Source organism: Odocoileus virginianus, chromosome 2 (assembly GCF_023699985.2).
Source record: "Odocoileus virginianus isolate 20LAN1187 ecotype Illinois chromosome 2, Ovbor_1.2, whole genome shotgun sequence".
NCBI classification, from domain to species: Eukaryota; Metazoa; Chordata; class Mammalia; order Artiodactyla; family Cervidae; genus Odocoileus; species Odocoileus virginianus.
Window position 1 is genome coordinate 72,445,355 of NC_069675.1, and position 26,144 is coordinate 72,471,498.

Sequence of the window (26,144 nt, forward strand, 5' to 3'; positions counted from 1 at the left end):
GATAGGAGGCCATGGGAAGAGTCTAGGCAGAGTCCTATTCATGTCCTGGTGGTGCTAGTTTACTGACATTATCAGCCATCATAGGAGAGGTAGTCCTTAATCTGTACCATGGAAAATGAGCAGGATGGAAAGCCATAGGTAGGCGACAGCATATAAAAGGTACAAGAAGGTTATGATAGTACCATCAGAGACAAAAACTCGGAAGCAGATGCCTACAAGGCTCTACAGATGTTTTTATGATGGGAATTAGGGGGAAGAGGCTTAAGGCCTGCATAACTTCCCTCCCTCTAACTGGGTCATCTATGGTTTTATGTTTGGCCAAATGCTAGTTCTATTTCTATTGGAGAAGAGATCCCCTAGCACCATGGTCTCAGCCTGGATCACTTTAGGGAAGGCTACAGGGAAGGTGGAAGATACAGGCATCAAGGAACCCAGAGGGATGGCTGTTGTAGTTTTCATCCATCCACTCTTAGTGATAATGAGGCCTAATGGGAGACCTGGTTCTGGGTTCCCTCAGCCTCTCACTTGCAAATCAACACTAAGAAATGCTGGCCTTTAATGGCAATCAAAGGATGAGTTGCTTCTATGTAGGTGCCAAGCTTGAAGGTGGTGGATGTTCAGGTGCTAATTCCTCAGAGAGGGAGGCACTTTTGTAATCTGTCTTTATAAGCCTGTGCTCAGGCTGGAGCTGTGAATTGTAGATAGCCTGGTGAAACATTCTTCCCAGTTGTTCTTAAGATATTGGTGGGGTTTTTTTCAAAGTGTTTTTCACACATTAATACCATTTTCAGGCTTAAAAAAAAATCTGGTCTTTGATTGCCTGAAAGCTTAATGTAGATGTAAGCACTTTCCTGGATTCTCAGTGAGAAATGTTACATTAACGTAATTACAGCAATGATGATTCATATGGCTCTGGTATCACAAATCTGGGCCTACAGAAAACTCTTCATGTAGAGCTCCAACTTCATCTCTTTCCTCTGAGTTTGACATCTCCATTCTGCATGGTGGCTGCTGAGGGAGGCCGCGAGCCTCGGCTACCCTTGGGGACTCCCCTCACACCAAGGCCTTCAGGACAATTCATATGCTGAGTGCTTGCCGGTTGCTTGTGGAACCAGTCTTCTGCTCTGATATCCAGGCCCAGAAAGCCAGCTGTTCACTGCCTCTCATCACTTGGCCTCTCCATTGAAATCACAAAATCCTGAGGTCTCAGTACCTGATTATGGAATTAGACATCTTTCCTATCCTCACAGTACTCTCTCTCCAAACTGCAATGATTCAGATGTCAAAGGGGAAGCATTTTGAGACAGATTTCTAGATGAAGTGAAGTTAAACATAAAGGGTAGAGATATTAGCCAGGCAAACTGCAGAATGTGATTGGGCCTGCAAGTAGGTCAGGAATTTGGTAAAGGGCTCCTTCCTGGGTCTTGGGTGGATGGTCAAGCTACATGGCTAATCGTTCAAGATGTCTTCCTACTGGAAGAATCCACGCAGAACCAACAGAGAGCCAACACTGGGGTGTTGAATGTGCTCTCACAATTTATCCTCCTCTTCCCTTTCTTCTCTGTATTTTAATTATTGATTGGAAGCCTATTATAAAAACTTCAAGGTCTTGACTTTCTGTCAGCAAACTTCCTAGTTTTAAAATATTCTGTCCTAAGCAACCAGAGAGTGGTAACTTTCCCAAAGTAATACCCAGGTCAGTGAATAAATTCTATAAGTCTACAGACCCAAAGAGGGCCAGCCCGTGATGTTGTATGAACTTGTGAGATACAGAGAGGAAGGGGGAGATTGTAGGTGGGGAAACAGTAAGATGGTTGGCAAAGGTCTGGTTTTTATTTAGCCACTTCTCTTTAAGGGCTTTGGTTTTGGACTTAGGGTGTGTTGGTCCATGGAAGTGAAGCCAGAAGCAGCTACTCCAGGATTTATTTGCCTCTGAGGACAGTAGCTCCTGCTATTTTAGGAAAGGTAGCATGTGCTTGGTGGGGATGGTGAGTGGGGAGATTTGATAAGGTAGGAGAGATTTGTGTGGGTCAAAGGATTGCTTTTTCAATGTGGATAAAATATATTAATGAGGAGCTATGACCAGTTTTCTGTCTTTTACATGTTCCCCAAATGACCATATTCTGTAGAATAGTGACATTCGCCTGCCCTTTAATCCATGCTCCCCTGTGTTTCCTTGCATGATGGCAAAAAAGATTTTTTCCATGTGCATGTTGTGAACCTACAATGTCTAAAACCCTAGTGCCAAGTAGCCAGGAGATTGTGGTGCAGAAAGAGGTGTGTATGCACCTTATATACATTTGCGTACTCGTGTCTCTGTGTGTGAATGGGTTGCTTGGACCTGTGCGCATCAGGGTATAATTATGAGCTCCTTTCCTGTCTGAATTCCTTTGCAGGGTGTTTTGCAAGTGAAGGCCCATTTCTTTATAAAAATAGAATTGCTTTTCTAAGACAGAAATGCTGAATAAGCAGAAGGACAGCTCTGAGTTTTAGAAGGAGCTTTCCAGAAATTGGTGCAAGGAACTTGCTAGTGGTACTGGGAGATAGAAGGGGAGATGCACCGATCACGCTGTGTTTTGCATTTCAATCTCTGTGGATCCTCTCTCCCTGCCTATGCATATTTAAAATTCCTTTCAATATATAAATAGGATAATTCTCTCTCCTCATCCCCACCAGAGTTCATTTAACAGGCACAAAAAGAATTGCACATCCAGGCCTGTCTTTTCCTGCTTCCTGTTATTACTATTTATTGGTTTTTCTCGTCTTCTTGTTTTCCCCTCTCCCGTGTTGCTCCCCTTAGATTAAACTGTGTTTCAGGATTGACTGGAGGGAGAAATGCCATTTCTTCAAAACAAAGCTGAGCCCAAGAGAGGTGATCTCCAAGCTGGTTTTGCTCTTTGGCACCAACCCAAACCTTCCAGAGCTCCACTCTGAATAGAAAGCCCTGGGCCTTAGACAATCTGGGTTTTTACAACCCCCTCTTAATGCCATCCTGTTGCATTATTGATAACAATTACCCATTTACCCCATGAATGAAGCCCTGACACTCTCCAGTGTCCCAAAGGGGTAGATGAAAGTATTCTTGATGGGATGGATGCTGGGTGAGAATATGAGCTGGGATCTGGGGATTGGTGCCTATGATAGTAGCCAGCCAGTCTTCTTTCTAGAGAAAAGCTCTCAGAAGCACTTGTTGAGTCTAATGGTCTTGCTTCATGTTGCTAATGTGAATAACTCAATCAATTTGGAAAAAGTTAGATCTTGCATTTCAAACACTGTCCAGATTTCAAAATGGCAGTTAGTGAGGCCTATAGGACAGAAGTTCTTAGAACGACGTTATGCATCATTATGCACACAGTGCAAGGGTCACTGAACTGGGATCAGAAGACTTGAGTTCTAGGCCTGCCTCTGTTAGTGTCAAGTTTACAATTCACTTCCCAACACAGATCTAGCTTGGTTCTCACTTTATTGATACCCAGTGATTTCTCTGATTACAACAAAATGACCAATTTTGATAAACTCTTGAGTCATATTTGATGGCCAAAATATCTGTGTAGTGGGGCACAGAATAAGGCACTGACTTGTCACCTGTTATGTAAACAAGTATGAAGGGCAGGAGGAATTATCCATTAAAATGTGATGAGCTTGATTCTGGGACACACTAGGATTTCATTCCACAAGTAGAGCTCTCACTGAATAGTGGACAGAATCCAGAAGCATGTTGTTGTTGTTTAGTCATTAAGTCATGTCCAACTCTGTGACCCCATGGACTGTAGCCCGCCAGGCTCCTCTGTTCATAGGATTTCCCAGGTTAGAATAATGGGACGGGTTGCTATTTCATTCTCCAGGGGATCTTCCTGATCCAGGGATTAAGCCCACATCTTCTGCATCACTTGCATTGGTAAGCAGATTTTTTACCACTGAGCCATCACCACCAGGGAAGCCCCAGAAGCATGTGACCAAGGGAAAATATCACTGCTGTATGACTGAGCACAGAACCAAGGGAAATTTTATAGCCATGTCTCTCAATTACAAGTAAGGTGAGCTACCGATCTAACCTGGATATTTCTGAGGGATTCATTTGGGGTGCAACCCACCCCTAAATGTGGTCTGCCTTCTAAGGCAGCTATTGATTCAGAAGGCTGCTCCCAGATCAGGGGGCGGAAGGGCAGATTTCTGATCTGGACAGAGCAGGGGACACAGGTGCAGTGCGTGAAACTTGCAGGTGATGTCTCTACCTGGCAAACTGCTTGTTTGCCTTCCTCTCCATATACTTTGCTGTCAACAGGTCTACTTAGGAAACTGATCTCTGCAATCCAGGCTGTCCTCCGAGGCCCAAGTCATGTGTGCACTGTGTCAGGCCCCTGCTCTTAAGAGCAAAGCAAGGACTTTCCTTACAGGCCAAGTCAAGGGATCCTCAGATTTCACCACTCTGTGAAATACTGAGAGACAGGTGGGCATAGCAGTGAGTTTCAGCTCCTCACACAGAGCATGTGCCGGGGAGGAATCCCTGCTCTGTATTTCCTCCTGCCATGGCTTTCATCTGGGATCTGCGATCAATAATTTTCATATCTAGCTCACTTGGAGCTCACCCAACCATAGGTAAGGATAAGCACATGCTAGGCTGTTCCACTAGGCTTCCTGAAACACTAATCTATTATAATGGGATTCTGGACACTGACTCTGAAAGTCTTCACTTTTTCATTTCTTGCAAATAAAGGAAAATATACAACCAATACTGGATACAGCTCAAGGGCTGTAGTGAGCTCATTCACATGGATTACCTTATGTAATTGTCCCCAGGTAAAAGTCATTGTCCTTACAGAATATCTTTGGCACCAAGGGGAGTATAATGGGTCTGCACTTTCCCTGTGAATTTATCAACAGGGACATCATCAGAGTCCTATGCTGATATCATATTACTGATGAGCCAGACCCTCTTGAAGAAAGACATTCCTGATAGGGAACATAAATGCTCAGGGCCTGATCCTGTGGAACCTGCTGTCTCTGTGGTTATATAGGCAGCAGCGATTTAGGACCATTTTGATAACTGTGAAAGGACTTTTGACTTTATTTAAAATTTTTAAAATTTTTTATCATCTAGCAACAAAAAGAAGTTTTATTTTTATGTTCCACCAGGTATCACATGATTTAGCTATCATGCAAAAGAGCATTTGGTAGAATCTCTTTTTTGACTCATTATACTTCTTTAGCTGTCTCTCACACATTCTCCTTTATCCGATGAAATCTACGTATGCAAATGGCTGATTCACTTTGTTGCACAGCCAAAACTAACACAACAGTGTATAGAAGCAACTATACTCCAATAAAAATTAACCAACCAAGCCCTTAACTAAATGACTCTTGACTTTAAAGATCCTCAAACCGAATGCGGTGCACGCCCATGAGTTGTTGGAGTACAAAGTTATTACGTAGTATTAAAAAGCAGAGACATCACTTTGCCAACAAAGGTCCCTAAAGTCAAAGCTATGGTTTTTCCAGTAATCATGTATGCATGTGAGAGTTGAACCGTAAAGAAGGCTGAGTGCCGAAGAATTGATGCCTTCGAACTGTGGTGCTGGAGAAGACTAATGAGAATCCCTTGGTCTACAAGGAGATCAAATCAGTCAATCCTAAAGGAAATCAACCCTGAAAATTCAATGGAAGGACTGATGCTGAAGCTCCAATACTTTGACCACCTAACGTGAAGAGTTGACTCATTGAAAAAGACTGATGCTGGGAAAGATTGAAGGCAAAAGAAGAGGGTGGCAGAGGATGAGATGGTTAGATAGCATCACCAGCTCAATGGACGTGAATTTGAGCAAACTCTGGGAGATAATGAAAGACAGGGAAGCCTGGTGTGTTGCTGCACATGGGGTTGCAAAGAGTTGGACACAATTAGCGACTGAACAACAATGAACAACAGCAGATCCCTGATACCATCTGAATTCTCCAAACTTGCAAATGCCATGATGGTAGAAAGTTTCCCAATAGAATGCATGTGCTAAATGAGCCAAAGAAGCACCGCAGAGTATTCTTGGAATGCAGCTCTGAACATGCAGCTCGCCTCTCTTATTTTCATCAATTTCAGCACCTCAGCCATTCCACATCTGAGCCTCAGCAAAATCATAGATGACCCAAGGCCAGGTGCCTTCAGGGTCTCTTTAGAGTCTCTACTGTTTTGTAAATGATATCAGCAAATAGCACACATCTGTCATTTTTGACTAGCAAAGCGAACTTGAGGATTTTCGTTCCTCGTCTTTTGAACATTCACACTTTCTATTTTTATTTTTGTTGTTTGATTGTCTTAGGTACTGTCACTAGAAAACAACATGAACCCTAGAGCTAAACTGCATGGGATTCAGTGCTAGCCCTGCTACTTCCTAGCTTTGCAATCTTAGGCAAGTTGCTTAACTTTTCTGTGCCTCAGTTTCTATACTTGTAAAGTGTTGACAACAGTAGGATTGTTTTAAGGATGAAATGAGCTCATGCACTAACAGCTCTTAGAACTGTGCCTGACAGTAGAAGCACTTTACAAGTGTTAGCTCCTCTTATTGTAAGTCACCATGGCTGCTAGAGTTGACATCTGGAAGGTGTGCTGAATAGCATGTCCTGCATGAAAATATGATAATGGCTCTTGTGTTTGCAACTAGTATCTATTAATTAAGAAACCATCATTTGTACTCTGTAATTATATTTATTAAACCCTAACTCCTATCATAACAATAATTAGTTCTTGCTAATTAAATTTATCAAATTCCCCTTGGATTCATATCTTAGGTAAATATTTAGTAGCCCTACACTAATTATTTTAATCAACATGGAGTGTATTTCAAATGACTACAAATAGTTATAACTAATTAAATTGAGTACAAAATAATATCTTATGTAATAAATTTGCAGGTGCTAAAAAGAGTGGGAATGAACCACAGGATAATGTTTCAGGACCTAACCACCTGACTTGGTGACTGCAGCATTTCCAAAGCTTAGCCAACTTGCTAGGGGAAGTAACCTGAGAAAGTTTATTGTTCTTCTGATTTGTCTTCTACTGCCAATGTTGTGTGCATGAAGCAAACTCTGTGTGTAATTTGAGAACATGCCTCATGATTTGGAATTGGATGCATCAATACTAGTGATTAATGCAGAAGCGGGAAGCCAGCAACAGAAGCAGTAGGGCAAATTCCTGCTTCAAAGAGTCTGAAGGAAGAAAGGCAAACTCTCTGAGGTTCCTTCTTCTGCAGGCTTTGTTTCCTCATCCTGAAACTGCACTGTCAATTGTTTCTCCCGCTGGGAAGTCCTCCCCACCCTACCCGGCTTCTCGCAGCTCCTTCCTACCAAAGACCCTGAACCTTTGAATTACAGTCACCTGATTGGTATCCTGTTGCTAGGAAACTATAAACTGAATGTGTCATAGTTTATAATAAAGATGCCTGTGACCCATACTTGGTGAGACATACACAATCAGGTGTGGCCCCGTGTGGAACTGACCAGCACTGACCACTCCCCTCTCCTTTCCTTTGCTCCCTTCCAGAGTCATAGTGAGATAACTGGCTCGAGTTAAAGGTGTCCACTCCCTGGCCCCCTATAGGATTGTCTGTGGCCTGAATGAGGGGTCTGTCCATGGCTAGGCTTGGAAGGATGGCCATCTGTGTCTGGAATAGGGGGTTCAATCAATGACCAGGATTGGGGGGATGTTCAATTCACAACCGAGTTTCAATACTCATTCTGGGGTGGGAATTAGAGTATAGGCTGTTGCGAAGTCCTATTACGGAGAGGCAAGAAGGAAATGACCACTGAAGCCCTGGCAGCTGGATTATATTGTAATACAAATGGTTCATCTCCAGAATAATGAGTTCAAGTATTACACAGTCTATGTAGAAAACTAAATCTTTTCAAAATCATCTTCAGCCCTTCCTTGTAAATGACAAGTGAATGATCATAGACAAGCAGCCAGCAGTGGATGCCCAGGGCATGGTGTCCAGCATCACCCCAGGCTATCCTGACTTTCCCTTTTTATCAGGTGGCTGGTGGGAGGTGGGGGCTGCCTCTTTGCAGCTTACATACTTCATTCCATTTTTGTGGAGGAAGTGTCTCAAGTGGGCATGGGAGGGGTCATTGGAGACATATCAGACAGTGGATCTGCACTTATGCTCTCAGAGAAGTTCAAACACACAAAAGAGTTATAGAAGATGCACGGACTTTATCTCCCCTTCTCATTAAGCTGTCATCTACATTCAGTGTGGATCTATTTCCTGGTTCTGCATATCACTTTCCCTCCGTCTAGCTCTCTTTTGAGTATTTGTGATCACATGCAGCCACCTTTATGATAGATGAATCATTCCTATGGCAACCACAGTCATCATGAATCCTCTGAGTGAGCAGGCAGGAGAAAACAGCTTTCAAGAGAACAGAGATTCTAGGGGGACCTGGGGAGCAGAGAAACCTGAGAGCATTGAATGGATGGAGGTAGGATCATATCATGGGAACCAAAAAGGATGAAATGACTGAGGCCCAGAAAAGGGACTGGCTTTGCTCAACATCACACAGAGCTAGAACTCAGCCCTCTTTTATTCCTGTACCATGATGTACAAGTAAATGAATGAGCACAGACTTGCCATGTGTCGACTGAAGGCAAACAGGCCATATAATAGAACCTTTATGTGTTCTTCATTTGAACCCATTGGTCTGAATATGAAGTTTTGTTCATAGAGTCTGATGCTTCAGGACTGAAACTGCATCTGAGTCTAAGACATGTTGTCTCTGAAAATATCATTCTTTTCTATCCCATTTCTTTCTTTCTTTCTTTCTTTTTTTTTTTTTTTAAAGAAAAACTATTTGTTTTGTATTGGAGTATAACTGAATAACTGTCCCATTTCTTTTCCAGGGAATATGCTCACTTGTAATAGTGGTAGTTTGGGGGTCTCTGGCCAATGGAGGCAGCTCTGTAGATAGCAATGATAAAGAATTTTGGCTTTGCCCTCTAAGTGAGGGTATTGTGGGACCTGGCTTTGTCCTTGCTGTGGTTGGCAGAGCATGCACGTACAGTTTATTTAATAGCACCTTATAGACAGGGCTTAGAGCAGATCTGCCTGAATGGAGCTGAGACCAGGTCACAGAAACATACGGCTTTGTTTCCTGGTGGCTACCACAAGGGCCTCACTCATCTGGTGCCTACCTGTCAGTTCTCAGTATCTCAGCTCCATGCGTGAAGATGTTCCCCATCCCTTCCTTGCCCAAAGATGTCCAGGGAATCCTTCCTTTAAAGGAGGAAATGCCTTGTTTTTTGCTTTGAGCAATTTTTATCCCAGACTGTGACCGAAGAATAGGAAGGAAGCTTACATCTTCTAAAAGAATCCACTACAAAAGAAGGTGATGTGCACAGAAGGGAGGTGTTGCAGCTGTTTCATTTTTGTGCCTTGCATAGGAGTCTCCTGAGATGGTGCCCTGAAGCATGCCCATTGTTCTTTTCCTTTAATGGATCAACCAACAGAGAGCTAAAGCCCTTGGCTGACTGGGCAGAGAACCACAGTGTCTGAGCACATTACTACTTATTCTGAGAATAGCTGAGTTCAAATTGTCCTTATTCAATCCACTGCCATATAGCTGCTCTAAGCCCTATCTATAAGGCACTAATGGCACCCAGTTCTGCTACATAATCTAAATCTAACAGATTTTTTAAAAATTTCTGAATTTGCAGCAGAATTTAGCATAACTGATTCCACACACCTTCACCTTCTCATGGCTCTCATATCAATAAACTTTCCAGATTTTTCCTCTCTGTTGGCTATATCTTACTTTCTTTAGTTGGGTTTTCTCAATGCTTAATTCTAAACCATTTTCCCTCAGTTCAGTCACTCAGTTATGTCCAACTCTTTGTGACCCCATGGACTGCAGCACAACCAGGCTTCCCTGTCCATCACTAACTCCCAGAGCCTACTCAAACTCATGTCCATTGAGTCAGTGATGCCATCCAACCATCTCATCCTCTGTTGTCCCCTTCTCCTCCTGCCTTCAATCCTTCCCAGCATCAGGGTCTTTTCCAATGAGCCGATTCTTTGTATCAGGTGGCCAAAGGATTGAAGTTTCAGCTTCAGCTTCAGTCCTTCCGATGAATATTCAGGACTGATTTCCTTTAGGATGGACTGGTTGGGTCTCCCTGAAGTCCAAAGGACTCTCAAGAGTCTTCTCCAACACCAAAGTTCAAAAGCATCATTTCTTTGGTGCTTAGTTTTCTTTATAGTCCAACTCTCACGTCTACACATGACTACTGGAAAAACCTTATCTTTGACTAGATGGACCATTTTTGGTAAAATAATGTCTCTTCTTTTTAATATGCTGTCTAGGTTTTTCATAGCTTTTCTTCCAAGAAGCAAGAGTCTTTTAATTTCATGGCTGCAGTCACTTAATTTCATGGCTGATGACTGCAGCCATTTCCCCCTGTATTTATTGATTTTAAAGAATTTAGTGATCATCTCTGTCTATATTGTCCAGTATGGTAAATAATCACTAACCAGGTGTGGCTACTGAGCATTTGGAATGTGGGTATCTGAATTAAGATGCAATAAAAGTGTAAAACACACAACAGATTTCAGAGACTTATTACAAACAACAAAAGAATATTTTTATCTCATTAATAATTTTTATATTGATCCTTGCTAAAATGGTAATATTTGAATACACTGTATTAAGCAAAATGTACTATTTAAAAAGTTTCATTTTATATTTCTGTCCAGCGGTGTGCAATGAACATACCCAAACTTGTACAGTGAACATACCCAAACTTATCTCCAGCTCAGATTTCTTTAAACTCCAGACCATGTAACTAGTTTCCAACTTAACATTTCCCAAGGTTATCTGACAAGTGCTTCTAAAGCAACAGGAAAGGTGAAATTTATGTTTACTCCTAAATCCAGTCCTGTTTTAGTGACACTTCCCTTTTCTTTTCTCCATATGGTTTCCTTCTTCCAGCATTATAGACATGTAGAATGTTCAGGTAGGAAGACCTTGTATTACACATGACCACCAATCTTATGGTAAAGTCTTCTCTGCATTATAAAATTTCTATGTGGGCATCTGTAGTGAGGGGAAGCTCATTTCCTTATAAGGCAGAGTATTTCATTGTAGACAGCTCTGTTAGAAAGTTTCCCAATATATCACACTACAATTGGATTTCTCAGAATTTCTAATCATGTTTTATTTCTGTCTCCTGAAGCCATACAAAACAAGTTTAATTCCCTTTCTACTTGTGAGAATTGTTTCATGTCTTGACTGCATTGACTTTTCTCAAGTTAAGCATTTCTTGTTCAGGGGCTGTGGTTTCAAGTCTTCTCAATCATTCTTGCCACTTACATTTGAATACAGTATAGTTTTTCTACTTATTAATAATGTAGTTGTCAAACGGTCCACTGATTTCAATAGGCCAGCTGAAGACTTTTGGAAAGGGGTTATTTCTTTCAGTTCAGTTCAGTTCAGTCGCTCAGTCATGTCTGACTCTTTGCAATCCCATGGACTGCAGCATGCCAGGCTTCCCTGTACATCACCAACTCCTGGAGCCTATTCAAACTCATGTCCATTGAGTCAGTGATGCCATCCAACCATCTCATCCTCTGTCGTCCCCGTCTCCTCCTGCCTTCAATCTTTTCCAGCATCAGGGTCTTTTCCAATAAGTCAGTACTTCGTATCAGGTGGCTAGAGTATTGGAGTTTCAGCTTCAGCATCAGTCCTTCCAATGAATATTCAGGACTGATTTCCTTTAGGATTGACTGGTTTGATCACCTTGCAGTCCAAGGGACTCTCAAGAGTCTTCTCCAACACCAAAGTTCAAAAGCATCAATTCTTTGATGCTCAACTTCTTTTGTAATCCAACTCTCACTTGCGTATGTGACTACTGGAAAAACTATAACTTTGACTAGACGGCCCTTTGTAGGCAAAGTAATGCCTCTGCTTTTTAATATGTTGTTTAGGTTTGTCATAGTTTTTCTTCCAAGGAGCAAGCATCTTTTATTTCATGGCTGTAGTCACCATTGCAGTGATTTTGGAGCCCCTGAAAATAATAAAGTCTGTCACTGTTTCCATTGTTTCCTCATCTATTTGCCATGAAGTGATGGCTCCAGTTTCCATGATCTTAGTTTTTTGAGTGTTGAGTTTTAAGCCAACTTTTTCACTCTCCTCTTTCACTTTCATCAAGAGGCTCTTTAGTTCTTCTTCACTTTCTGCCATAAGGGTGGTAACATCTGCATAGCTGAGGTTATTGATATTTCTCCATGCAATCTTGATTCCAGCTTGTGCTTCATCCAGCTCAGCATTTCACATGATGTTCTCTGCATATAAGTTAAATAGGCAAGCTGACAAAATACAGCCTTGATGTATTTTGTATAAATAATGATATAAATACATTATGTATGTATAAATAAGCAAGGTGACAAAATACTCCTTTCCCAATTTGGAACCAGTCTGTTATTCCATGTCCAGTTCTTTCTTTGGTCACATTAAATTCTGCACCTCTGCTAATACCACTTGGGAGTATGTCCATTTGTTGAGGAGTCCCATCAAACACAGATACTGGTTTGTACAGGTCTCACTTTCATGTATATCCATTTATACCTTGGATATGCAATTAAGCCAAACCTCTTTCATCGTCTGTTTTACTGGTTTGTAACATTATGTATTTGAAGTTTGTGGTTATAGTTTAGCCCTTGTATAATTAAGCTAATCTGGATGGTATTAATTCCTCTTCTTCCACTTTTATTTATTTTGTGTCTTAAATCAATGTCATCCAAAATTTGAGTACTAAACCTATATTTTCACATAATTATCAGCAGAAGTATATAAAGCACAGTATGAATGTTAGAGCTATGTTTTATATTATAAATCTCTTCTATCCATGTTAGTTGCTCAGTCATGCCTGACTCTTTGGGACCCATGAACTATAGCCCACCAGTCTCCTCTGTCCATGGAATTTTCCAAGCAAGGATTTTGGAGTGGGTAGCCATTCTCTTCTCTAGGAGGTCTTCCTGACTGAGGGATTGAACCCAAGTCTCCTGCACTGCACGCAGGTTCTTTACCATCTGAGTCACCAGGAAGTCCAAGTTATGTCAGAACATAATTCAGCTCTCCAGATTACTGGTCATTTAACCAACCACAGGTTTAGGTGAAAGGGCTTGGAAAATTCTTCTTCATTATCACTTCAGATATTTCCTCTATCCTGTTCTGTCTCTTTCTGGGACTTCAACTACATTTCCACTGAATATTTGATATGTCCCACTCCTCTTATGTTTTCTGTTCATTTTTTTTCTTTCCTTTTTCATCTTTTTGTGTCTCAACTGGGATAATTTCTATTGGCACTGATATATTGTCAAGTAGCTAATTTATTGCTATGCTGTTTTCACCCTACTGCTGAGCCTATCAGAGAAATTCTTCATCTCTGATGTAGTTTCTATTGGCAGAATTTCTATCTGACTTTTATAGTTTTCATCTCTCTGTTGATATTCTATATTTGTTTATGCTTATCATTAGGCTCGAGATCAGCAAATTTTTAATTTTTTTTTTCGTCAAAGGGCAGAAAGTAAATATTTTAAGTTTTGTAGGGTCTACAATCTCTCTCAAAACTATTCAGCTCTGCCATTTTAGTGTAAAATTATACCTCAGTAATTGTAACTGAATGTGGTTGTGTTCATTAAAATTTTTTTACAAAGGTAAGAAGAAGCTGAATTTTTCCTGAAGGCCAGGGCTTGCTGACCCATTGCTCTAGATCATTTGAAGTATTAATTATAGCTATTTTAATATACCTATCTGATAGTTCTGGTCATCCCTAAGTCTGCTTATATTGACTGCTTTATCAATTGACAATGGGTTCTTTACCTTGCTTTTTTTGTTTGCCTCATCATTTTATTTTCAATTTATTTTTTTATTGAAGGACAATTGTTTTACAGAATTTTGTTGTTTTCTGTCAAACCTCAACATGAATCAGCCATAGGTATATCCCCTCCCTTTTGAAAAACCCTCCCATCTCCCTCCCCACCCCACCCCTCTAGGTTGATACAGAGCCCCTGTTTGAGTTTCCTGAGCCATACAACAAATTCCCATTGGCTCTCTATTTTACATATGGTAATGTAATTTCCATGTTACTCTTTCCATACCTCTCACCCTCTCCTCCCCTCTCCCCACGTCCACAAGTCTATTCTCTATGCCTGTTTCTCCATTGCTGCCCTGTACATAAATTCTTCAGTACCATTTTTCTAGATTCCGTATATGTGCATTAGAACACAACATTTATCTTTCTCTTTCTGACTCACTTCACTCTGTATAATAGGTTCTAGGTTCATCCACCTCATCAGAACTGACTCAAATGTGTTCCTTTTATGGCTGAATAATATTCCACTGTGTATATGCACCACAACTTCTTTATCCATTCATCTGTCTGTGGACATCTAGGTTGCTTCCACGTTCTAGCTATTGTAAATAGTGCTGCAAGGAACAATGGGATACATGTGTCTTATTCAGTTTTGGTTTCCTCAGGGTATATGCCTAGGAGTGGGATTGCTGGGTCATTGCTTCACCATTTTTGATTAAATATCAGAGATGGTATGTGGAAGAACAGAAGTAACTAAAGTAATATTATTTACTAAAGGAAATGGCACATCTTCTGTTAGGCTGTTAGCACATAGGACTGAATCAGTCTGGTAATATTCAACTGAAGTTTTGTTTTTGGCAGTTATTCTTACTACAGTTACCTCTGGTATAATGGAGGCTTTTAAATCATCTGGTGTTTCGGGTAGAAAATAGTGTTGAAAGATTTTTTTTCTCAATGTTCCTGTTCAGCCTTCAGCTTTCAGTGGTCTTAATACGAGCACATTACATGGGAGCATCTCTCTCCTTATCTTGCCCAGGTGGTAGAATACTTGTTGATTGAAGTTAGATTTGTGATGTCGACTGGGTTCTCTTATGTCAAAGTACTTGCATTAACTCATATTTTTGTACTTTTTTTTCTTATTTAAGGAAATACTGTAATGATCCAAATAAAGTTTTACACATTTTTTAAAATTTATAGCTGCATCATTGTCCTGAATTATCGGACTAATAACTTTGAGAAAGCAAAAATAGTGATTTTAGACGTGATTATTTTTCTAGAAGAGGTGTACTGGCTCATAATAATGTTTCCTCTGTAGATTTAATTGAATCATATATAATCAATTCAATAATAGTTTATGGAATCTTGAGTTGATGTCCAGACAAGCCATCTCTAGATTCCAGAATCAGTCTTACTCCTCTTTAACCTGAGGTAATATTTGCTTTCTATGATTTTTCTGTGTCTCCTTCGTGTTCTCACTATGTTAACAAATATGTAACATAACCACATGTTTGAAGTCCCTTTTTCTTAATGTCTCTTTACCTAATTTGGCCTAAGCTTCCTTCTTTTAATGTGTTTTTTCTTTATAGCCTCCAAATAATTATAATTTACAATGTTACTACATTTTTTGATGTATTAGTTCCAAGAAAAGATTTTTTGTAGTTAATGTGTCAAGGTTTAGGTTTAAACCTTGAGAAACAAGCTTGGATAAAATTTAGCCTCTATTTCCCAGGCCAGGTGCTAAAGCAGACATGTAAAGGGTATTTAGCCAGGTGCATGTGATGAAAACAATAATAGGAGAATAGGTGATAAGCTATGACTAGGGTTGGCTGATAAGCTACAAAATGGGCTGGGAAAGGAGATTCAGGAAGGTTTCAGAGAGTTTCTGGTATTCTTAAATTCTTAAATGGTAAAGACTTGAACTTGATGCATGATATAGAAAAGAATATTTCAGACAATGTAAACCATGTACAAAGTAGCCTCATGCATACATTTTCATAAATGCCCACAATGGTGAAACATGGTGGCAGGTAGTGGCAATAGATGAGGCTGGACAGGAAACTGAGGTCAGGCTGTGAAGGTCATACTGGCCCATTGCGGAATTTGGACTTTGTCCTGTAGATGATTAGGATTAATGGAAGGATTTTAGATAGAGGAAACACATGATCCAATTTAGAGTTTTAAAGGTGCACTTTCGCTTGAGTGAGTATAATGAGACAGTGCAGCTTTATTGTTTAGACCCTGCAGGCATAATATGTCGGGCTCATGAGCTACACAAGGGTCCTCAGATTGTGAGGGACATGGGAGAGGAGACACCTTAGCTTCATCGTTGGAAAACTGCCAAGTCAAAATAAAAATTACTTCAATTAAATGCCTATAAACCATGGAATTATTTTAACTGCAGCTCAATAAACTCTAAAATAGTTTCATACAAATGGGAGAAATGTTGTGTCAAATAAGAAAACTTGTAGAACACAACAATAAGGTGAATTTAGGCTCCCCCTCTCCCTTCAAATCTGTTCTGTGGGTGAGTTCTTTCTCTCTCTCTTTAGATAAAAAAGTATCAATTTGAGGAAAATCCTATGACTTCTCTAGTCACTCTTTAGGAACTAAAATTCTTATGGTTGGTCTAATCCCCCTAACAGTCTTTATTCAATAACTAGAATGCCCAGTTCTATTACTAATACTGTATTTTCATGTATGGTGTTAGAGAATGTTCTAATTATATTCTGTTACATGTAGCTTCCCATTTTCCCAGCACCACTTAATGAAGAGATTGTCTTTTCTCTACTGTATACTCTTGCCTCCTTTGTCATAGAATAATTGACCAAAGTGTGTGAGTGTATTTCTGGGCTCTCCATTCTGTCCCACTGATTTGTGTGTCTGTTTTTGTGCCAGTACCATACTGTCTTGATTATTGTAGCATTGTGATGTAGTCTGAAGTTAGGGCACCTGATTCCTTCATCTCTGTTCTTTCTCAAGTGTTTTTGCTATTCAGGGTCTTTAGTGTTTTCATATAAATTTTAAAATTATTTGCCCTAGTTCTATGAAAAATGCCATTGGTATTTTGCTAGTGATTGCTTTGAATCTCTAGACTGTCTTGGTAAGGCCATACATCATAAAACTCCTAGAAGAAAGCATAGAAAGATCACTTTTTGACATAAATTGTAGAATTTTTTGGATCTGTCTTTTAAAACAAAGGAAATAAAAGTAAAGTTAAACAAATGGGACCTAATTAAACTTAAAAGGATTTGCACAGTGAAAGAAACTATTGACAAAATGAAAAGGAAACTATGGGAGAAACTATTTGCAATTGATATAACTGATAATATCCAACATATATATACAGTTCACACAACTCAACATCAAAATACAAACAACACAATAAAAAATTGGTGAAAGAATTGAATAGAGATTTTACCCAAAGAGAAATTGCAGCTGGCCACGGCACAAGAAAAGATGCTCAATATTGCTAGTTATCAGGGAAATTCAACTCAAAACAAGGATAAGATGTCATCTCACACCTGCCAGAGTGGTTATCATTGAAAAGAACACACAAATGTTGGCGAGGATGTAGAGAAAAGAAAACCCTTGAACACTGTTGGTGGGAATGTAAACTGGTGCAGCCCCTGTGGAAAACAGTATTGAAGTTCCCCTCAAAGAAAGAATAGAACTACCATATGACCCGACAATCCCACACCTGGGTGTGTGTTTATACAAAAACACTAATTTGAAAAAATACATGCACCCCAAATTCTTAGCAGCATTATTTGCAGTTGCCAAGTTATGGAACCAGTATATGTGTCCATCAATAGATGAATAGATACAGTAGATGGTATGTGTATATGTGTGTGCTGTGTGTGTATATACACATACATATATATATATATATACACATATATATTATATGTGTGTGTACGCACAATGAAATACTACTCAGCTGTAAAAAGAAAGAAGGTTTGCCATTTTCAGCCACTTGGATGGGCCTGCAGGGCGTTATGCAAGTGAAATAAATCAACCAGTGAAAGGTAAATATAATTTGATATCACTTATATGTGTAATCTAAAAAATACAACAAATTAGTGAGTATAACAGAAAAGAAGCAAATTCATATAGAGAAAAAAAATGACTGGTTACCAGTGGGGAGAGGAGAGTGAGAAGGAGTAATATAGAGGTAGGAGGATAAGAGGTACAGCTGTTAGATATAAAATAAGCTACAAGAATATAGTGTACAGCACAAGGAATATAGATAATATCTTATAATAACTATAAATAGGGTAAAACCTTAAAAAAATGTGAATCACTATATTGTACACCTGTGGATTTCCCTGGTGGCTCAGCAGTAAAGAATTTGCTTACAAATTCCTGGATTGGGAAGACCCCCTAGAGGAAGAAATGGCAGCCCATCTCAGTATTCTTGCCTGGGAAATCACATGGACAGAGGAGCCTAGTGGGCTATAGTCCACGGGGTCGCAAAGAGTCGGATATGACTTAGTGACTGAACAACAACAACAACTTATAAATACTGTACATCAACTATACTTCAATTTAAAAAGTTTACCACCATAAAAAAGGTCAACACTTAAAGTTAATAGTTCTTTTCTCCCTGCTTTGGGACTTCTCTGGGCTGTTGGCTTGTATTGGAGAAGGAAATGGCAACCCACTCCAGTACTCTTGCCTGGAAAATTACATGGACAGAGGAGCCTGGTATGTTACAGTTCATGGGGTCAAAAAGAGTCAGACACAACTGAATGACTTGTCATCATTGGGACTTTTCTGGGCTGTTGGCTTGTATAGAAAGAGAGGTTTTATATATTTTACAATTATTATTTTTAATTCACTTTTTCCACTCACTGACTGCCTCTAGATCTTGCAGAGTTGAAACAGGGTGGGGATTAGTGAAAGGATGGGTAGGGTTGAGGAGAGACTGGTTAGAAATGGAAATGAAAAAATTGTTCACAAGTTATGTATTAACAGAAGGCAAGTAAATGGACACCTTGGTCACCTGAATATCACAGTGGGTGAGAAGGAGGCACTTAGAAAGACTTCTTGTGCGACTTGCTCTGGTGGTGTCTCTGACTGGACTCTGTTTATTCATTCAAGAGGCATTAACCACCTACTTGATATTTAGATCCATATGAATGAGGCTGTTTCAAGTCTTGAACATCTCAAGTCCTTTGGGAAGAGTGGTAAATACACAGCTAAAATGTTCTGTGATGAGAACTGTAACAATGTGATGCTTTGGATATTATGGGGACACAATGGTGCATTTTATGCAGCTTGAGTAAAATGGGGAGTGCTGCCTCTGGAGATGTAGACCAACTGGTCTTAGTTTGGGAAATACTGACTGTAATTCCTGTGAGGAAGTTGGAAATGGTGTTGGTTATATATATATATATTGAGGGCTAAGAAAAGGTTTGATCTCACAGAGGAGTTTAGGAGCTATCAGCATGGAGGTACAAGCAGAAGTGAATGAGATATATCATCTAGTGAGACTATCAACTCTCTGACTCATACACATGAGGGAAAAATTGGAAGTATAGAGAACTAGGGAATATGTGGTGGTGGTGATGGTTTAGTCTCTAAGCCATGTCCAACTCTTGCAACCCCATGGACTGCAGCCCACCAGGCTCCTCTGTCCATGGAATTCTCCAGGCAAGAATACTGGAGTGGGTTGCCATTTCCTTCTCCAGGGGATCTTCCCAACCCAGGGATTGAACCTGGGTCTCCTGCATTGCAGGCAGGTGCTTTAACAACTGAGCTACCAGGGAATACCTAAGGGATAAGGAAGAGATGGAGAAGGATGCTGAGAAGAATTGGTCAGAGGTGTACAAGGAGAACCCAGAGAGGGAGGAGCCCGGGAGGCCAATGGAGAAGAACTTTTCAGGGATTAGAAAATTACTGTAAATGCTACAAAGAGCTCAAGCATTGGTTTCTAGGCCCGAGATACCTGGATGTACCCTAGTTTCTACTATGTGAAGAGTTGGACATGACTGAAGCAACTTAGCATGCACACACTACTTACAACCTATGACTTTGGGCAAGTTATCTAACCATTTAGCAGGAAAACTGTGGGTCTTGGTGCTCCTTATGGTTGCTCTGTAGGGCACTCACTGAGTGATGTCTCCATCTCTTTAGAAGCCATATCCATCTTTTGTGCTGGAAGACTACCAATCCTGTGTCCAGAGGCACTTCTCCTTCCCAACCTTCTGTGTCTTTATTCTCAATCTATACCTCCATGTTATCTGAATCATTTATTAATAATTTCTGACTTCCTTTTTGTTGGAGTCTCTGCTTTCCCAGATCCTCTCTCTAGATCACCCTCTCCTGCAACTCAAGGCTCCTGGAATGTGGAGCTGTGTACAGATGTTTCCATCCTGCGAGCACTCCACTGTTTCTCAGGCAGTGTCTCTGAGCAGATGTTCTGTGGTGTGCCTCCCATTTCCTCTGCTGTTGTATTTTCTATACAAACACCAGATTGCATGGCTACAGCCTTCTTTCTGGAGAAAATCCAAGTCATGATGGTGATGGGATAGGCTGTGCTTTCAGGCTGTCAGAGATGGTCTATGGTGCAAAAGTTTTGCAGTACGAGTGTGAAGCCAAAAGGCTTAGGGGATGCAGTTATGTGCTGTGGGGAAGCCAAAAGGCTTAGGGGATGCAGTTATGTGCTGTGACTTCATCTACTCATGACCTGCTGTCTCTGGTTTGTCTTCCACTGAGCTGCTGTTCTGCCAGAATGTCCCTTCTCTTTACCTCTTTAGCCTTGCCCTGTGTCCCCATAAGCTTCTCTTGGTCTTTTTAAATTGTGCTCCCGCAATTGAGCCTTCCCAACACATGGGGTTCTTTGTCTTCTGACAGCTTGTGCAGTTCAGAGGCAGAATCAGAGAGCACTTTACAATAACAGCCTTGAAAACTCTTGCTGAAAATGGGGAGGAGGCAGGGTTACCTGCTGGACAGGGTGGCAGGGGGGCAAACTGTCCCCATGAGGGTCAATGTTGACATGTTTCAGTGGTCTCTAGCCCCTCTCACCATTTTCTCTTGGTTTGTGGACTTGTCTTTGATCGCTTACTGAGAATTTGTAACAAAGGGCCCAGGGATGTAGAAGAAAATTTCCTGACTTTATTACTTATTTATTTTACTGCACGATTCCATTTTTATAAAGTATAGAAACAAGACAATCTAACCTTTATTGTTAGAAATAAGGATAATGATTGAGGGGCTGGGGTGATAAATAGTGACTGAAAGGCATACCCTGGGGAGCTAGAATGCAAGTCAGGTTCTCTTTCTTGACCTGGGTGCTGATTGCATAAGTGCTTTTAGTTTGTGAAAACTCACTGAGCTGTACCCTGACAGCAGGTGTATATTGTGACTCAAGAAAAACTTTGAAAAATCTATAGCTGGGTATTTTTTAAAAATTGAAATATAGTTAATTCACATTGTTATGTTAGTTTCAGATGTATAGCAATGTGATTCAATGGTATATGTATTTATATATATACACACATATATATTCTTTTTCAGATTCTTTTCCATTATAGTTATTGCAAGATACTGAATATAGCTCCCTGTGCTACACAGTAGGTCCTGGTTGTTTATCTTTTTTGTGTACAAAAAAGGCAGGCTGCTCTTTAACCTTACCTCTCGATCTGCTTTTGGGAATTCATGATTTGGAAAAGAATTTTCATTTCCATCTTTGTTCCCTTCATGACAAGTAAACATCTTTAGTCCTTCATGTGATAGAAGAGGTTGCATTCATCTGTCACTGGCCACCTCTCCTTGCTGGAAATAGCCATCTGGTTGAAGCTGCCTATGTTCCTTTCAGAGATGCCTATAGGCAGGGTATCCTCATGTGCATTAATTTGAATGTTAAGTAGAGCTCTGGAGAGTGTGATAGAGTCTGGGGAGCTGAAGGAAAGGAGGAACTAGAGTGACTCACTTACCAACCAGCCTTACCAACTTACCAACCAAGTTTTATCCATAACTAGCTGAGCCAACCAAGTGATTAAAGGCAGGAGTGGAACTCAGACCTGGCAGGTCTCAATGCTGCCAGTATGGAGTGCAATTTATCATCTACACCTCCCTGATTCCACATAGCAGATCATCTGAAAATTTTTATGTGACATTCTCTCTTTTAAAGGACACAGCAATATGTTTATTTATAAAGTGAAGAGTATGCCACAGGGAAGAAAGTTTGACGTTCAGATGCAGACACACCTGAATCACACCATGGCTTTATCACTTCATTTTTTCATTTATTCAGCCATTCATTCATTCAAAATGTTTATCTAAAGTAGTCCCTGTCCAAGGCATAATGCCAAGTATGAGGGAGACAACACTGGTAAATTTTCTATGGCAATCTGGATAATTTAGTAACTTCTCTCAGCCTCAATTTCTCATCTATAAAATATGAATGATACTACTCTCTGTGCAAGTTGTCATGAAGGTTGAAATAAGGACACAGTTTCTGGCATGTATCTTTTTTTTTTTTAAACTAGAATTATAATTATGTGAAAAATATCCTATTTTGCATGAGTTTTTTTTTTTTTAAGTGAAGTCTACATATTTACAATGACTTACAATAATGTTGGGCTTCCCTTGTGGTTCAGCTGGTAAATAATCCTCCTGCAATGCAGGAGACCTGGGTTTGATCCCTGGGTTGGGAAGATCCCCTGGAGAAGGGAAAAGCTACCCACTCCAGTATTCTGGCCTGGAGAATTCCATGGAACAGTCCATGGGGTCACAGAGAGTTGGACACAACTGAGCGACTTTCACTTTCACTTTTCACAGTAATGTTACTCTTATCAAGGTTCCCCAGGTAAACCATTCTCTCCCACTAACAGATTAAACTTCTACATACTGAAACTCATTGTGATGAAGACTTCAGAAATCAACTCAAATTGTAAATGTTTTAGCTATAGTATAGGACTTGGTTTTTTTCTCTATAGAAGAGTTCCAAAGAGCACAGGACTGGAAGTACACAGGCCTGAATTAGTTTTAGCTTAGAATATAACCTGGGATATTTTTGTTTGCCTCTCTCTGGACTCTACCATTTGCATTTATGAAATGGTTGTAATTGTAAAAATTTCCTTGCTTATTTGTAGTATTTATGTAGTACATGATATGAGAGGGCTTTAATACTTTAATTGTATGTATGTTTTCTTGCTTTCTTGTTTTTAAGGGAAAAAAATGAGAATAACTAGGGATATTTTGCCGAGTTCTACATCTTCTTACAGATTATCCTATTTTCTTATCTTTTGTAAATTTGCACACTTAGATTTCTGTTTTAAATGATAAGGAATAATGATGGTTGATCCTAATGTGGAGAAGGTGGATTTGTCAGACTTTAAATTTGCTAACTAGATATATTTGAGAATAATTGTTCATATTAAGAAGAGTTTTATAAAAGTTTTTTTATTTGACCATCTTAAACTGGTAGGGGCAAACAGCAGTGCATTTAAAGCATGATTTGATGTTTTAGAAATATAGCTATTGCTCAATTTGAAATATACCTACATAATAATATTAGAACACAAGTTAACAGTTGGGTTTTTGTTCCAATACCCAGGTCTATGTGCACATTGATGGCTTTGAGTTGTTCTTATACCTGCACAAAACACTGTAAAAGTTGTTCCTATATATTTAGTTTGGGACTTTGATTTTGGAGTTCGTTTCAAATAAACTCTGAAAAGAAAAATAAACCTTTATAGCTTGGAGGCCTAGGAAAAAAATAAATGAAACAAAGTCTAAGATATAAACAGTCAATCCATAATCTCTACTCAGTGCCTGTTGTGGGTACTTGCTACTTTGCTAGGAGATGTGCGGTCAGAAGGGACATTTGAGTTTATTTATTTATTTATTTATTTTTTTTATTAGTTGGAGGCTAATTACTTTACATCATTACAGTAGTTTTTGTCATACATTGAAATGAATTAGCCATGGATTTACATGTATTCCCCATCCCGGTCCCCCCTCCCACCTCCCTCTCCACCCCATCCCTCTGGGTCTTCCCAGTGCACCAGGCCCGAGCACTTGTCTCATGCACCCAACCTGGGCTGGTGATCTGTTTCACCCTAGATAATATACATGTTTCGATGCTGTTCTCTTGAAACATCCCACCCTCGCCTTCTCCCAGAGTCCACAAGTCTGTTCTGTACATCCGAGTGTCTTTTTTCTGTTTTGCATATAGGGTTATTTGTACCATCTTTCTAAATTCCATATATATGTGTTAGTATACTGTAATGGTCTTTATCTTTCTGGCTTACTTCACTCTGTATAATGGGCTCCAGTTTCATCCATCTCATTAGAACTGATTCAAATGAGTTCTTTTTAATGGCTGAGTAATATTCCATGGTGTATATGTACCACAGCTTCCTCATCCATTCGTCTGCTGATGGGCATCTAGGTTGCTTCCATGTCCTGGCTATGATAAACAGTGCTGCGATGAACATTGGGGTGCACGTGTCTCTTTCAGATCTGGTTTCCTCAGTGTGTATGTCCAGAAGTGGGATTGTTGGGTCATATGGCAGTTCTATTTCCAGCTTTTTAAGAAATCTTCACACTGTTTTCCATAGTGGCTGTACTAATTTGCATTCCCACCAACAGTGTAAGAGGGTTCCCTTTTCTCCACACCCTCTCCAGCATTTATTGCTTGTAGACTTTTGGATAGCAGCCATCCTGACTGGCGTTTAAACTTGAAAGTGGTATAGATGTTTACCAAGTGAAAAAGGAGTCTAAAGGAAAACAAGGGACAGAGAACTATGTGACCAATTTAGAAGGATCATAGAACCTGGGGAGCTGGTTTGAGTGTGGGGGAGCTCTGATGGGGGAGGCTGGAGAGATAATCAGGAGACAGGCTAGGGAGGGAATCCCCCACCATGTTTTAAAGTTGCTGCAAATGCAGCGAAGAGAATGAGTGTTTGATTAAGCAGATCTTATAAAACACACCAGCTCATTCTCCCCCAGACATTCTGTGAATTTTCTCACTGAGCCAAGGCAAGTGCTGTTCTATTATTATGCAGAGGGGATTAAAGTTTCTTTCCTTAAGACTGAGCTCCTTAACCCAGCATGCTGATGTGCTAAGGTTTATAAAGACACACTCCTGCGTGGGTGAGTCATGTCTAATGTGTTCCACCCATTAATTTGCTGTAATGATAAACCCTATGGATTATGTTTTTTCCTGAAGTGGTTGCTGTCTTAGTGTGTTCGGCATTTATGGAGTTATTATCAAATGATTGCAGAATCATATAAACTGAAGTTGAAAAAGAACTTGATCTCTAAGAATACAGTATAGATAGTCAGCTTTGAGGTGGGAGCCCCAAAAGAGAGGAGGTGGGTGTAGGGGTCAAGGAATGGGTTAGGAGAGAGGGTTCTAAAAGGGAACTTGATGATAAGGACAGGGAATGATAGGAAATCCAAAAGCTGTAAGACCAGAACTCTGAATTTGATTTTGGAAGCATTGGAAATAGAGTAAATTATAAATGCTCATTCTTGCTGCAGTGCAGAGACTACATTGACGGGGGTCATCTGGAGAGTGAGAGTCAGACACCAGGCAAGGACAGGCATTAAACTACGGGGCTCAAAGGTCTTCATCTTGCCTAAGACTGCAGAAATACCAAAGAAACCTGTTTTGAGGAAAGTCAGAGGTTGTCAGCTTTAGCATTTGGAGGCAGGCTGAAAGCAGGGATCAGAGAAAAGTGGAATCTGGGAAGACTCCTGGGCTAGTTGACCGGCAGGACTCAGCAGGGAATGGCACTGCTCAAGGATTTCTTGTTGTTAATCATTTTTCTCATTTTCCCTCGTTGTTAACGCTGGGACCACACTAATCAACTCCTCGTTTCCCTGCCCGTGGCTTACATGGTTCCTTGGTTATTACATCTGAGTTTAATCATTGTCCAAACTGAGCTCCATGTCTTCCTTGCAATTTCACTCCTGATTCAGTTAGTGTGTTGCCAGGAAATGTAGCTGTGTAGAGAAATGGAGAGAATCTACTCAGACAGAGGAGTGTCAAAAAGGGGTAGCACAGTCCAGAACAGGGAGCTGGGGCTCTGAAAGAAAGCCTGGAAGATTTTTTCCCCCCGACCCCCAGAGAGTGATGAAAATATTCAGAAAAATAGAGAGAAACCAAAGCCACCATGATTTACTGCATTTCCTCTTACTCTCATTGCACGAAGATGAAGTGGAGATGTTCACTGGGAAGCAGGAAAGTGATCACATCAAAAGCATAAAAGTGCAGTCAACTTGACATTGAAGTAGGAATTGTCTGGAAGTCATGTTTGGCTTCCGCTCCCATCTCTCTCTG

The 26,144-nt window shown here is 40.3% G+C and overlaps 1 long non-coding RNA gene and 1 other non-coding gene across 2 annotated transcripts in view; one reads left to right on the forward strand and one right to left on the reverse strand.

Annotated features, from left to right (window-relative positions):
* The first annotated feature begins 8,378 nt into the window (after window positions 1-8,378).
* The window catches only part of LOC139037180 (uncharacterized), a 110,597-nt gene continuing 92,831 nt past the window's right edge, over window positions 8,379-26,144 (forward strand). Inside the window, exon 1 of the long non-coding RNA XR_011490027.1 lies at window positions 8,379-8,463. This is a non-coding gene — a long non-coding RNA (uncharacterized lncRNA). The remainder of the gene's footprint in view (window positions 8,464-26,144) is intronic.
* TRNAC-GCA (transfer RNA cysteine (anticodon GCA)) lies at window positions 19,546-19,617 on the reverse strand. Its single transcript has one exon. It is a non-coding gene; the product is annotated as a tRNA-Cys (tRNA).